The following is a 15,135-nucleotide window of genomic DNA, read 5'->3' on the forward strand; positions in this document are numbered from 1 at the left end:
CTCTGCTATTTTTCTCCAATTTATCTACATAGTATATTTTTTATTCTTAGTTTTCCTTGGATTTAAATTTACTTTCCCTTTTAAATAAACAATACAGACCAGTTGTGGCTGGTAAACAGCTGCTAGTTCAGAAAATTCATATTAAGTTGTGAAGGACAGTTTATGTTAGAGAAAAATATATCATGTGGGATCCAACAGTCCAAGAGGGGTGAGGCTGATGCTGCGCCATGTTCCCATGTCCAACCAGCAGTGAGACTAAAGATGTAATCCCAGCAGGCACACGTACAAAACATGCATATACATTATATATATCCATATATATGTGGTAAGATGCACAGATCACATAAACATACATCCAACACCCAAATGAACAAAGACAGCACCAATGGCCATGTCCTGCTCTCCTCTGGCTGAACATTTGTCTTCCCAAGAAACTGTGATGGATGATGAGCCCTGCTTTCCTGGAAGCAGCTGAAAACCTGCCTGCCGATGGGAAGTAAAGAATGGATTCCTTTCTTTGCTTTGCTTGTATGCACGGTTTTTGCTTTACCTAGTGAACTGTCTCTATCTCAACCCATGAGTTCTCACACATTTTTACCTTTCTGGTTCTCTTCCCCCATCCCACCTGGGGAGGGCGAGTGAGCAGCTATATAGTTCTGAGCTGTTTGCCAGGACTGAACCACAACAATGCCCCTGTCCCTCATGCCCCCATGCCCCTCTGTTTCCTCACTCTTGCTCCTCCCAAAATCACCTATACACCTCCCTTTTCCTGTTTTTGGTTCCTCATCCAAACATCCCATAATAAGTCATGTGCAATCCCAAAATACTCTTCTGCTGTATCCCATAATGTGTCTCACACTCCTAGACAGTTCAGACCCCTTGGTCTGAGAGGGAGTGATAGCTCTTTTGGGACACCCTGGGAGGGGCCTGGGCAGGGCATTCATTCTTCTGGAGTCCTTTATTTGGGTTTCTACTTGCCTTTGTGCTCATCTAGTTTCTGCAGATGGACCTCTGATGAGCTCTGGGAGTAGCACAGCAGGGTCTTATTTGATACTTGACATTGTTACTCATGATATTTTTTCTGAGCTCCTTTGTGAATGTGCAGATGAGTTTTATCCCATGAGCTAACAGTTTCAGCCTGCTACATTAACTTTGTGCTTGCTGGAGAACTTACACCCCCAGTTTTCAAAATTTCATGTGATTTAATCGAGTACTTTGAGTCTCAGTATTTAATTGGGAATAACTCATTTACTTGCACTCAGTGAAAAATGAATATAAATGTCTTGCCTAGTTATGAAACAACTTTTAAATGGTGACCAGAATCAAATTAATTTTTATAACTGTTCTTTCAGAATCCATAGTTCTTATCTCTTCAGTATCCAAGGATCATGCTGCCTGAGTATGCTTTAATATAATTTTCTTGTATGGGATAGAATATTTTATGCTCAAGAATTTCTGCAAAGATGATAAGAAACAGCTACTCTCATCTTCAAGCAGAGATCCAAATGCAGTAGTTTGTGCTATGTTCACCAAATGTATACCTTGGGCTCAAACGGGCACTGCATGCATATATCTGATTTTTTATATCTGAGTAGTGTGAATATTCTCCCTTGAATCTCTGGTACGCAGCAGAAATATTTCTCTCCACTCCAACCAAGGAAACATTAACATTAGCACTGTTTTTACTCCATAGAGAGTGTGATATACAGTAGTAAAATAATTGACACTATATTTGCCAAACCTTTGGCAAATAAGGAGCTCTTGATATCTGGACATACTCCCGTCGGTATTTTGGAAAACATTTCACCTAGTCTACAAGCAGAACTTCACAATCTCATTGACAGTTAGGCTTTTTAATTAAATGTTTATACTACTCTTTTATGAGCTTTAGGTTCCTATGATATAATGATTAAATTTTTATTTATTTGTTTGTTTATTTCTTTATTTATTTTTTGTTTTGATAGATAGAATCTTGGTCCTCTGTCCAAGTGTACCTATTATCTTTTAAAAGCACTCAGATTTTCTGAAGATAAAAAGGAGCCAAGAAATACATTGAGAAATCTATTAAAAAAATATAAAAAAAATTGGCAATATCCATCCAAACAAGACTGTGGGATGAGTAAAATCTTATATGTTTTCTATTGACATTTGCAGAACAAGCTGTGCAGGAGTGAAAAAGTAAAAATAATTATATGCTATACAGTAAACTTTGGAAGAACTTTTAGAAAATTATCCATTCAGAACATTAAAAAAAAATAATCAAATGCTTCCATGTTGCTAGAAGAAATTCTTCTTTTAGCTTGGTGATTTGCTGTCTGCTACTTTTCCAGCAGCACATAACAAAATAGAAATGATACTAGCATTATCAAAGGACACTAGAACTTTTAAAATAGATATTTGAAATATAGACAATGAAAAAAAAGATATTTAGTAAAATTCTGTACCTATCAGTGTTATGTATGTATATATAGTACGATAGACTACAGATCTTTAGAATATCCTATTATAACTGTATACAACTGAACTAGAAAAAAAAAAAAAAAGTTCTGTTAAGGGTCATCTGTTGTGGAGTTTAACCTCTTAAAAAGGAAAAAAAAAAAAATCACTAATACAAATAAACAGCTCCCCTAAGCAGTAGCTATCTGCTTAAGTACTGAGAAATAATTTTCCTGAGGAGAATGACTTCATACCTAAATTGCTGGGGCCTACAATGTAGGAGGTCTGTATCTGATTTTAGTGATTGAGCCCTTATTAACCCGTATTAAGCTAAGCGATTAAGCTCTATTGATACATAGCTAAAGCAATAAATACAGTCCAGAGAGCGATCCAACTCACCTTACATTCAAATTCTGCATATGGTCAAAATAAATGAAGCCTGGGCTCAGGTCAAATGCTACACATTAAATAAATATTCAGGATACTAACTATTGATGATATTCATGTGGGGCTGGCAAACTGTAGTTATAAGAAAGATTTTACCTTGTGTATAAAGAACCAAAGGCCTTGTGAAGGTATTCAAATGTATCCTTGGGTATCCAAGAGGGCAGTAGACCCTCTAGGTGAATAGAAAGTACATGAAAGTAACTTGTCACTAAAGTATAATCTTTGTTCCCATAGGGTCACTTCATGTGCACTGGAAACAAAACAATCTGGCTTAATATTTAATAAAGTTATAAATCAAAATATAAGATTTTTTAAAACCGTAAGATTTTGTGCACAAAAGTGTACTCCCAAGGAAGATAATGAGAATATTTTACTGGATATTTTAAACTATAGCACTAAAAAAAAAAAAAAGTCAAAGAATCTATTAGGTAGTTTAGTTGTATTCCATTTTGTATTGGGTATACATGGCAAGGTTTTGATAACAGGGAGACTGCAGAAGTGGCCTGTGTGAGAAGAATCCAGAAGCTGCCCCATGAGAGCCAGTTCCAGCTGGCTCCAAAAGGGACTGGCCAGACCTGAGCAGGTGAGGGAATCTAGTTATGCCTCTGTGAGAACAGATTTAAGAAAGGGAAAAGCTGCTCCACAGCCTGGAGAGACAAAAGAGCTAAATGCTAAGACAAACGGCCCTACAGACCCTGAGGTCAGTGCAGCAGGAGGGCAGGAGGTGATCCAGGCACACAACAGAAGTTCCCCTGCAGCCTGTGGAGAGGCCCCTGGTGGAAAATTGGAAATTCAACACAAATCCTAGTATAATTAATTGATCAATTAAAAGTGTTTATCAAATCTGTGTCTAATAATATGCATACTTCACTCAGAGATAATTTGGCATGAATTTTAGGTGGGACTGCTTCCCATTTTCAAAAACAACTTCCATACAAGACTGGTAATTGAGCTTTGATACTATATTTCTCTGCAAGATTCTGAATGTACAGATTACTTTATTTAAGAATTTTTAGTCATGTGTATGATTATCTAGATATCCATAAATTGAGATTGAGCTTTAAAAAGCTATGTAGTCTTAGCTTCTAGGAATTACTGTCAAAGAGACAAGAAAGAACCACTTCTTCTGAATAATAGAGGTAATTCTTGAGTCAGTTTTTCTAATGCCCAGGCACAGTATTTCAGATGATGATGTCTGCAAACATAGTAACTCTGGAATGCATATGAAGACATTTCAGAGCCAGAGGAAAACTGTGAAAATAAAACTATAATTTTCTATTACATCCTAGAGTAGATGGTGGAAGAAATAACAACTAAATGTTCAGTGTATCTGAGACATGGCAGTTGGTTTTACAACAAAGAGTGGCAATTTCTGCCATTAGAAATAAACAGAACACAGACATATAAGGGTGACTGTCCCGTACCCTTGATTACATATACATGTATAACATGAGGATAAGATTAAGTATGAATTCACTGGTACAACAAATTTCAGTCATGCTATTTAATATACAGTCAGCTATTGCCATTAACTGTATCTGTATTGGCAGTGGCCTTCCCAGAAAAGTGTTGTGCATTGTTTTAAATAAAGTCTACCTTAGATATCTGTTGCACTTGCTGAAGTATTAGCACTCCAATAATAAACATGAAATTGTAGCTAATTTTATATTTGAATGCATTTCCTTGAAAAATATCATGAAGCTGCACCTCTGCTAGAGAAATGTTGTCAACAGGTGATATTCTAAATTTTGAACACCAGGAGAAGGACACCAAAGGAAAGTTTATGACAGGTGAGACGTATCTTTGATTAGTTTAATATTAAACATATGGAACATAAATTAAAAAAAAATAATAATAATAAAAATAAATAAATAAATAAATAAGTTCAGATGGATCAATTACTGTTTTACATTTGTTGGTTTAGCACAAACAGGAGTAAAATCTATCAGCATGTTCTAGCTGTGTTTCTGCTTAAGATACTGACTATAGAATCATGGCATTCTAATTAAATCTGATGCTTTAAATAGATAAATCTGCCTTAGAAAAATACTGCAGATACATTGAATGTAGGAAGAATGAACCCAATGAGTGTATCACTTGTGGCCTATTATTCTGTAGAGCTCCGCCTGATAATGCAGCGGGGTTCCTTCAGGTTCTGTAGAGTGAAAGATGAATAAATATATTTGGATGACTATTTGCTTCATGATGACTTGATCACATTTTATGGAAAGTACCAAACTAACAAGAATAGAATAACGAGATGCTTTAGCTCTAAACATGCTGACATAAGTCAAAAATTAACACTAATTTACAGTTCTGAAGCATTTTTCAGAAAGAATCCTTATTTCATAATACGTAAACATAAATCTCGAGTCTCACTGATATTTAGGAGGGGGTTGGTTCTCCTGTGTTTACTATGTAAACTTGTCCCTGGACCTCTATTTCCAAAATTGGATGATATGTAAACAAATAGGAATACACAGATGTAGAAGTACTATGCAAATATAAATGACCTGTTAATAGGATTCTTGGTGTCCAACAGTAAAAGGAACATGTTTTTAGCTTTTAACATTCTTCTTTTTATTAAATTTCCACTTCCTTTCTCTTTTAACCAGCAACATATTGCATCAATTATTTTAAAAGCTGATTTGGGTATTTTCATTGATATTTAGTAACAAAGGTTACAATTTTATCATGCTTCCTCCTTATTTGCTTCTGAAGAAGCAATGTCATATAACAGTTTAATGAGTATCCTTCTATCTGAGACCTTTGCCTAACCCAGGAGCTGTGTAAAAGCAATTAGAAGTGTACATGTACATTTGCAAATTGGATGCATACAAGTATAACCGATTTAACCCAACTCCTAAACCAAAACCAAAACAAGCAAACAACAAAACACAGACAAAAACAAAATGAAAAAAAATCAATCAAACAACAAAAAAAGAAACACTACCACCACCACCAAAACAACTAGGACTTGATTGTAGCTAAACTCATTTTAAAAACAACAAAATCATTTGACATTGTTGATGAATTTCTAAATCTTTTTTTTTTTCTACCACAACCAATCTCTCAACCCAAGTGGTTGGGAGTGTACACTTTGATATATTCATCCTTTAAACTATGCACTTCAAGTGTCCAAACAGGTGATCTTTTAAAACAGCTGCAAGTTTTGGTTTGGGTTTTGTTGCTTTCGTTGTTGTTTGTTTGTTTGTTTTCCCACATGAAGCCTTCTGTGAAGCATTTGAAAAGACTAAATGATCAAACTATATATCTTAACGAAGCTAGAAATTTTTCCTTCACCTACCATTTCATTGGACAGGCACATAAGGATTGGTTAAATTGCCCACAGATGGGAGTTCCACTTGAGATGCTCAAATCCATCCTGTTTAGCATGCAGATGCCACTACAGAAAGGTGTATGTCTTCTGTCAGATGTCAAATATGTGGGTAGTCAATTCAATGAAATCCATATTAATCTGAAAAGATAAACTATAATAAAAGAGCATACTATATTGTGGGCAAAAAAATCATGACGTTTCAACTAGTTTTTACAATAAAAATATACTTTATGATAGGTATGTCAAGCAAAAGGACAGGTTTCTCACTCTACTGTCTTTTCTTTGGTGCAATATACTATATAATCTGTTATGCTATCATATCTCAGTTCTCTTAGAACACATAACCTGCAGCTATACATAACGTTGTTACTTGACACTGCTTTTTAAAGAGAGAGAAAATTAGGTCAGGGCAAAGCATTTGGTAAAATCCAAAGGCTCCCACTGTTTTGCAAGACTTTCCTCCAGAATAATTTTAGAGATTTGTATCTGGATGGTCCAGCTTTGATTGTGATTTAAGCTAGAAAACCAGTCACCACGATGGCCTTGAAGACACAGGTGGTTCAGTTTAAAATTATATAATTAATTAAAATTAATAAAGAACCCTTTATTTCCACAGGGGTGATCAGGAATAATTAAAATAAAATAAAATAAAATAAAATAAAATAAAATAAAATAAAATAAAATAAAATAAAATAAAATAAAATAAAATAAAATAAAATAAAATAAAATAAAAAACTAATAATAGTTCATTAGAATTTCCATCTATGACTACATCTGCACACACATGCTGTTTGCAGTCTTGAACCTCAGCAGTGAGGATAGAAGAGGATACCCAAGCAAAATTTGTTATTGGAAATGAAGCTATTGAAAGCTTTTTCTCCATTTTGTGAGGAAAATAAGTCTTGGCAGTTGCTCAGTTCTTCACAAAATGAAATTAAAGGACAGTATTAGTAGTAGTGAGACAGCTAATACTGCTAAGTGCCAGTAAATGGCCATAAAGCACTTCAGTACACATAAAATAACTTCATGTGTTCCATACAGGTACAATTAGCAGGTCCATTAAGCAGCATATTAAATATACACCACAAAACTAACACAAGAATACCAATTATTTAATGCTGTCAAACAACAATCAAATCTTTGGGTCAAAATCATTGTCTATGTTGTAAGTCAAGGAGTCCTTTTTCATCAGTCGTTTTCTGCATCATCAGAGCTCCAGAGCAGAACACTTCACTCATACAGGCTTTTCCTTCTGCAAGATGTGATTTTTCTCCAATCTTACCTTCTTTTTCAAAGTTATTTCAAAGCATGCCTCTCAAAATAAGAATGTTTGCTTTCTGACAAGTAGTAAGAGCTTGTCTAAGCTGAACACTTCTGTCTTTCAGAATACATTCCAGGTCCAATATCAAGAAAATATTCAATCTTAGATGTGATAATGGGTTGGGATTCTTTCTTTTAAAAAACAAACAAACAAACAACAGTAAGTTCAAGCTCTGGACTGGAGAATGTAGGCCTTCTATATTTGTCCACACTACCTAAGAACACCATCAAATCTGCATCAAATGCTCTTAATAATTATTACTTATTGCAGATTACTTCACATCTATCATTATGTTACAGTGCATGTTTTAATAAAACAGAAAACAAAACAAAACAAAACAAAACAGAATTATTCATGAACTTAAAGGAATACAACTTTTATTTCTCATGTACACTACACTGTCACTGTGTTAGCCCTATCCCTCCTCCCTATTGAATATTTAATTACTCAATATCATGCACATAGCACAGAGCAAAAACATCCTGCTTCACCATGGTCCTCACCACAGGCCGCAGGAGACTTCTGCTCCGGCGCCTGGAGCACCTCTCCCCCTCCTTCTACACTGACCTTGGCACCTGCAAGGCTGTTTCTCACTCCCTTGACTCTCCCGGCTGCTGTGTGGTGCAGCGTTTTTTTCCCTGTCTTAAATATGCTCTCACAGAGGCGCAAAACAACATCGCTTATTGGCTCAGATCTGGAAAACAATGGGGCCCTTCCCAAACATGGGGCAGCTTCTAGATCTTTCTCACAGAAACCACCCCTATGGCCCCCTGCTACCAAAACCTTGCCACGTAAACCCACTACATTTCTCAGATCTTCTTTTGATCCCAGGAAACTCAAATGGATGCTGCACTTGAACATGGAAAAGAAACTACTTCACATCTTAGTATAAATATAGTGGCATAATATAAATATAGTCACATGTTCTAGTCAACAGCAATACCTATAAATCAAAGAAAATATGCTTTCTCTAAAGGCTGATGATGTTCCATGTACCTTCAGTCCATGCAGAATTTTCACAGAAAGCCTGCTGAGATCCTGTAGGGAAATTTGGAAAGTGAGTAAATCTGGTCATGAGGTCAGCCATGGAGTGTAACAATACTCATGCATATATCCTTAAACAATTAAGTCTGTACTACTGTTAATGTCTACCTCTACTAATTCCCTTGAGGTATTCCCTTGAGGCTTACGGTATAGTATAATCTCCTCAGAAGAGTAAATGTATGCACCTATTTGACCTACAGTGTTCTTAGCACACACATCAGGAAACCACAGGCATGTTTCAATAAAAATCACACCATTCTTCTCTATCTGTATGAACAAACAAGATCAGAAGGAAGCCTTGTTTTGTACTTCATTGACAACTCTAACGTCACAGTGAGTCTTGTGTTCTTAGACCTGTGATACAAGGCCTAGGAAGTTCTTACGTTAATGGTAAATACAAATTACTTCCATATGTGAACAGCTTCTGAAAATTTAAAGCAACTGCTATAAATCCCAAACAGCCATTTCAATCATAGATCTGAAATCGACATCTTCCTGGGATCATAAGTTTTTGTTTGTTTGTTTGTTTGTTTGTTTTTAATAATGATATATACAGTATTTTAGGAAATTATTTGGCACTAAGGATAAAAACGTAAGGCCAAGAATATTCAAATCTGAGGGCCTTCATCTCCTGACCTGACTCTTAAATAATTGTATGCCCCGGGCATTTAAAAGCTTCACTGAGTTCTATTTCACTCAGTGTTTTCAATTACCTTCAAGGGATTCTGGATAAAATAAATAAATAAGTAAATAAATTAAGGTGTTTTCAAGGGCTAATATGTCTTTAGATGCTGAAAAATCTTCTCTTTCACTTAGTCCTAAAGTGAAGCCACAGGACCTGCATCTCAGACTTTATTTTAATCTAATTAATAAATAAGTAAATAAGTAAATAAATAAATGTTTCTAGTTCACCCAGTTTTTCAGACATACATGTAAGCAGGAAAATATTGTTTTCCTGATCATGTATATGGAGAGCTTTGACATCATTGACTCTTATTCAAAATCAATTGAAACTTTATTTAGAGATGGATTTCCTTAACATAGGAAATGTTATTCATAAATAGATTTTAGCTACAAAAAACTTTGAACAAATGCATCAGAACTTGTTGGGCATAAAGCACTTTGTCAATTCTACTAAAGGAACCATTAAAATTGATGCAAGTGGGATCCTTTTGTTTGTTTTGCCCCTGAAAGAAATAAGGTTTTGCCCCTGAAAGAAATAAGATTAGCAGGTGCTGCAGCTAGAGGTGGAAAGCAAACTGTGTTGTATCCCAGGTACTTGCATTAGGGGATGAGCAGACCAATTAATACCTTCTGTTCTATATCATAAGAATAAATTTATGCAGGGAATGAAGACTCAAAAACTGAGGTTATGAAAGAGCAGAATCCCCTGCTGAACCTAGAAAGATCCAGGCCCTCTCCAGGAATTTGAAGGCTGTAGCTAGTCTCATATTTCCCTTTTCAAGTGTTGAGGGTTGGTTAGAAAAGTATAAATGGCAACCAGAATCCAAGATAGCAGCCTCCTACCCCAAATCAGTGACATAAACATCAGTTTTTCAGTTACCTCAGCTCTGTCTTTTGTTTAATTATTTTATTTTCTCTCTATCTTTTTTAATTAATTAATTTATTTTTCTTTTGTACTGCTCAAGAACACCAGTAAGGCTGGTTTGTCTTGTAAGTGTTGCATCCAGTGAGAATCTGGTCCATCATTTCAGTTTTTGTTACAAAAAATGCAATTAATCTAATCTAAATTTAAGATATCTACACTATATGTCTGAATGTGAACTAGTAATCCTAATTTCCTTCTGTAATCAATCAGAAGAAGGGAAAAATTTTAGTACCCAGGTTATTTACATGTATGCCTCCACTAAGAGTCTTTTTCTCCTTTGTCTACTAAGAGAACTTGAGGTGACTAGCTCATATGTTCTTGCCTGTATTTAGTCAAATGAACTTCATACAATGTACATGGTGAATTTTCTACACCTGCAAAAAGAAATTTTGCAGATGCTACATAGAACTACATTTAAGATTTGTTATTTACATTTTTCCATTTAAAACAACAATGCAACTTCCTTAAAAATGCTCTAAACCAATACAGATAATTATATAAATCATATTTGGGATGTAGAATGGATTTAGACTGTAAATGATAGCCTTTTCATCATTGTTTCATAAATACACTAATATCATGGATATGAGATGATGTAAGTAATACAAAGGGACATCAAGTTAAAATATTTTTTTTGTTATTGATGTTGTTATCCAGAAAGGGGATTGCATGCTCTAGATTTATTTTTATATGATTAGTGTCCCAAGATGACTTTAGCAGTTTTCACAACATTTTCAGTCTTGTATGAGATAGTTGACAGGGAAACAATCTTTTTTACAGAAATCCATTTCTGTATACAGGAGAGATTTTTTGACAAAATTGTTGTTATCTATTTTATATTGTAGAGGAAACTTCAGATGAAATCATGGTGATTTTACATTTGCCACACAATAGACACAAGTAAACTATTGATGTTGGATAACAACTTCTGCTATGTTTTAATGAACACAGCTGGAAAAACAAAAACAAACAAACAAACAAACAAAAACCCATCAGCTCCAAGCAAAAGAGTAAGAATGGTCAGTCAAAAACTGTTTTACAAACACTAGCGTGGAGATTCTTAGGGTTACCTGGAAAGCTTACATAATTTTTAGCTGAATGTCTAGATTCTATGAATTCCGTTGTTTTTGTTTGCTGATTTTGATGAGGTCATAATATTGCATTTTGTATTTTGCATAAACATATTATGGGTGTTCCTTTTCCTAACTGACCTAAACCAAAATTTATACATGAGAAGGCACTTTTAGTTAAATGTGTATTGTTTGCAAACTGAATGACAAGTTCCAGCATTTAAGGAACAAGTTTTGTAAGTTCAAATCAAGAAGAAATCTGACTTACTAGTATTCCAACTAAGTTCAGTTTTATTTCTGGTTAATATTGTATTGAAAAAGAAAAATGGAACACTGAGAGTCATTTAATGATTATGACCGATGTCACAGAACTGGAATATTTCTCTCAGAAAGATCACCATGGCCTTGATTTATGATTTTCATTTAGATGGTCTCAATGGGAGTACCAAACTAAACTGGAAATTCAAATTCAATAACTTTAGATCTTTTCAGAAGATTTGCTAAGAACAGAAATATTTCTGTGTTAGAGGGCAAACATTTTAGCCCTAATCAGCTCTTATCATATCTTTTCCTTCTCCTATCCTATCTGACTCAAGGCAGTTAGAAATTGAAGGATAGATAGGGAAAAACCGAGGAAATACTCTTAATAATTACTGGCAGCAGAATCTACAGCTTCTCTCTTCTCTGTATTTTTATTATTTATTTTTACAAATATAACGATATATGTCTCTAAGAAAGATTTGACGTGTTTCAAGAAAGTAAACCCAGCTTTTAAATCTTGTGTCACTGATTATATCAACAGTATCGTTTCATTTTTCATGTATCATTTCAATTCAAAGGTGTTTTGATAGTGAATTAAAATGATCACTTTTCGATTTGGATATGTGAACTGAATTTACCTGGAGAGGAGATAACAAGGAGCTGTGTGGACATGGAAGAATTTCAAAGGCTATATGTATACCTCTAGATTAAAGGAGATCATGGATGAATCCCTGGCCCATTCAGTGCTCTAGAAAAATCCGAACTGCAGAATCAGATAATACAAATAATTTTAAATAACTATAACCATTCATTTGATAGAATCATAGAATTATAGAATGGTTTGGACTGGAAGGGACCTTAAAGATCATTTAATTTCAACCCCCCCACCATAGCATGAATGCCACCCATTGGATCAGGGTGGTCAAGTCCCCATCCAACCTGGCTTTGAACACCTCCAAGGATGGGGCATCCACAACTTCTGTGGGGGACAATGTCAAATGCTTTGTACAAGTTCAACTAGTTGCTCTTCCCCTATCCATCAGTGCTGTAACCCTGTTGTAGAAGGCCACCAGATTTGTCAGGCACAATCTGCCCTTATTTAAGCTTTGTTGGCTGTCATCAATCACCTCCTTATTTTCCATATTCCTTAGCATAGTTTTCAGGAGGATCTGCTCCATGATCTTGCCAGGCACAGGGGGGAAACTGACTGGCCTGCAGTTTCCCAGGTCTTCCTTTCTTCCTTTTTAAAAAATGGGGGTTACATTTCCCTTCTTCCAGTCAGTGGACTGCCATGACTTCTCAAATATGAGTGACAGTGGCTTAGCAACTACATCTGTCTGTTCCCTCAGGATCCTCAGATGTATCTCATCAGGTCTTTCTTGGCTTCTCTATCACTTGGAGAAAGAACATCAGTGCATTCCAAGAACCTTCTGGACTGCCTATGCCTTTCTCTTCTGTCCCTCTAACAGATTTCAGGGTGGCTGAAGTTCCCCATGAAGACCAGGGCTTGTGAACATGTGACTGCTTTTATCTGTATATAGAGGGCCTCACCTTCTTGGTCTTCTTGATCAGGTGGCCTGCAGCAGACTTCCACTGTAATCTCACCTCTCCCTGCCCTCCCCTTAATCCTGACCCATAAATTCTCAATTGGCTCCTCATCCATCTCCAGATATACCTCCATGTACTCCAGCTGCTCACTGACATAGAGTGTGATGCCCCCTCCTCACCTCCCCTTCCTGTCCTTCCTAAAGAACCTGTACCCTTCCATTCCAACACTCCAGTCATGGGAGCCATACCACCACATCTCTGTAATAATAATGAACACATAGCCCTGCAGGCATGCATGCATCTTTGACTCCTCTTTCTTTATTCTGCATGCTACATGCATTAGAATAGAGACATTTAAGTTGGGCCCCTGATGAATCTGACTTACTGGTTGGAGTGTCTGGAATTCCTTTGTGCTGCTCTCCTGCTCGACTTGTGACCCTTCTCCGGGCTGGGTCATTATAATATATAATATTTTGTATTGTCTTTTTATATATGTCATATTAGAGGACCTTAACCTGATTTAGAATCAGTATTAAATCTCATAGACTACCTTCATTTTGTAAAGTAAAATAAAATTATTTTAACTGGGCCAACTTTAAAAGGTAAAATACATGTATGTCCTATTACAGAGTAGAGACTTTTTCACGGAATCACAAATGGTTAAGGTTGGAAAGGATCTCTGGAGGTCATCTTGTCCATCCTCCCTTCGTCAAGCAGGAACACCTACAGTAAGGTACTCAGGACCATGTCCAGACAGCTTTTGAAGATTTCAAAGTAGGGAGACCCCAAAACCTCTATGGGCAACCTGTTCTGGTGCTTCATCACCTGCACAGTAAAAAAGTGCTTCTCGGTATTCAGACAGAATCTCTTGTGTTCCAGTTTGTGCCCATTGCCTTTTATCCTGGTGTTAGGCACCACTGAAAAGAACATGTCTCCATGTTCTCTTCTTTGCACCTTTCCTTCACATATTTATATACATTGATAAGATTCACCCTGAGCCTTCTCTTTTCCAGGCTGAGCAGTCCCAGCTCTCTCAGCTTCTCCTCATAAGAGTGTTGCTTCAGACCATCATTCAGATCATCTTGGTGGCCTTCCATTGGACTTTTTCCAGTACATCCATGAGACTATAATCTTGCAGAAGAGTTTAAGAGGAAATGAGGAATGCAGGTACTGTGAAATGTCAGCAAGTTGTGCATATAAAATATAGTAATCACAGTGACACTTTTTTCCAAAATTCTTTTTATCTAAAATAAAAATCTGTGTTAAATAATTCACAGACTCTTAATGTTGGGCGTGACTATTAAAATAATATCATCAAACCTCTTAAAAAAAAAAAACAGGTCATAGACTTTTGCATGTGGTCTTTCCATCAAGCCCATAGTTCTGGTTTAGGTAGACTATTACTCAGGTAGACTTCAAGCATCTGATCTTAATACAGAAATAAGGAATGACAATGGAACTAGCTGAGTTATTCAACAGTTTTGCCCATCATACTAATTTGAATCTGTCTGAATCCAGCTTCCACCTACCTGACCTCGCTACGTGCATGTGAACAAGATTTAAAACTACTGCTTTCTGAATATTCATCATGTAGACAATTGATGAGTAAAATCATGTAACTTTTTCTTTGATAAACTATCTAGAAAGACAATAGAATGCACTTCACCTCACTTCTGACAAAACAGATATGTGGTTTCTTCTATGATCAAAGGAAATCATTACATATGCTAAGAAGGTATTTTGTCTCATCCTAAAATCAGTGTCAAAGGAAGTAACATTTTCACTAGAATGGTAATCTGTAGGCCAGATGTTTAACTTTTAAAAGAGTAAAGATCAGTGAGACAATTCAAAACTGTTGGAAAATTGAAGATGTTTCAAAAACATCTGCACCATTATTCAGATCATATTTGAACTCCTACAAAATAAGCTTTTCCTGTTAATCAGTATCTTTAGAGTGCCAACATCAAAACGGAAGATCCTTGTAATGAGCTCATTATCATGCTTTATTTGTAAGAACACCACCTGTTTTATTCGGTGTATTTGTTATGCATCAAAAGAT

Source organism: Aythya ferina (genome assembly GCF_964211825.1).
Source record: "Aythya ferina genome assembly, chromosome: 1".
Classification (NCBI taxonomy): domain Eukaryota; kingdom Metazoa; phylum Chordata; class Aves; order Anseriformes; family Anatidae; genus Aythya; species Aythya ferina.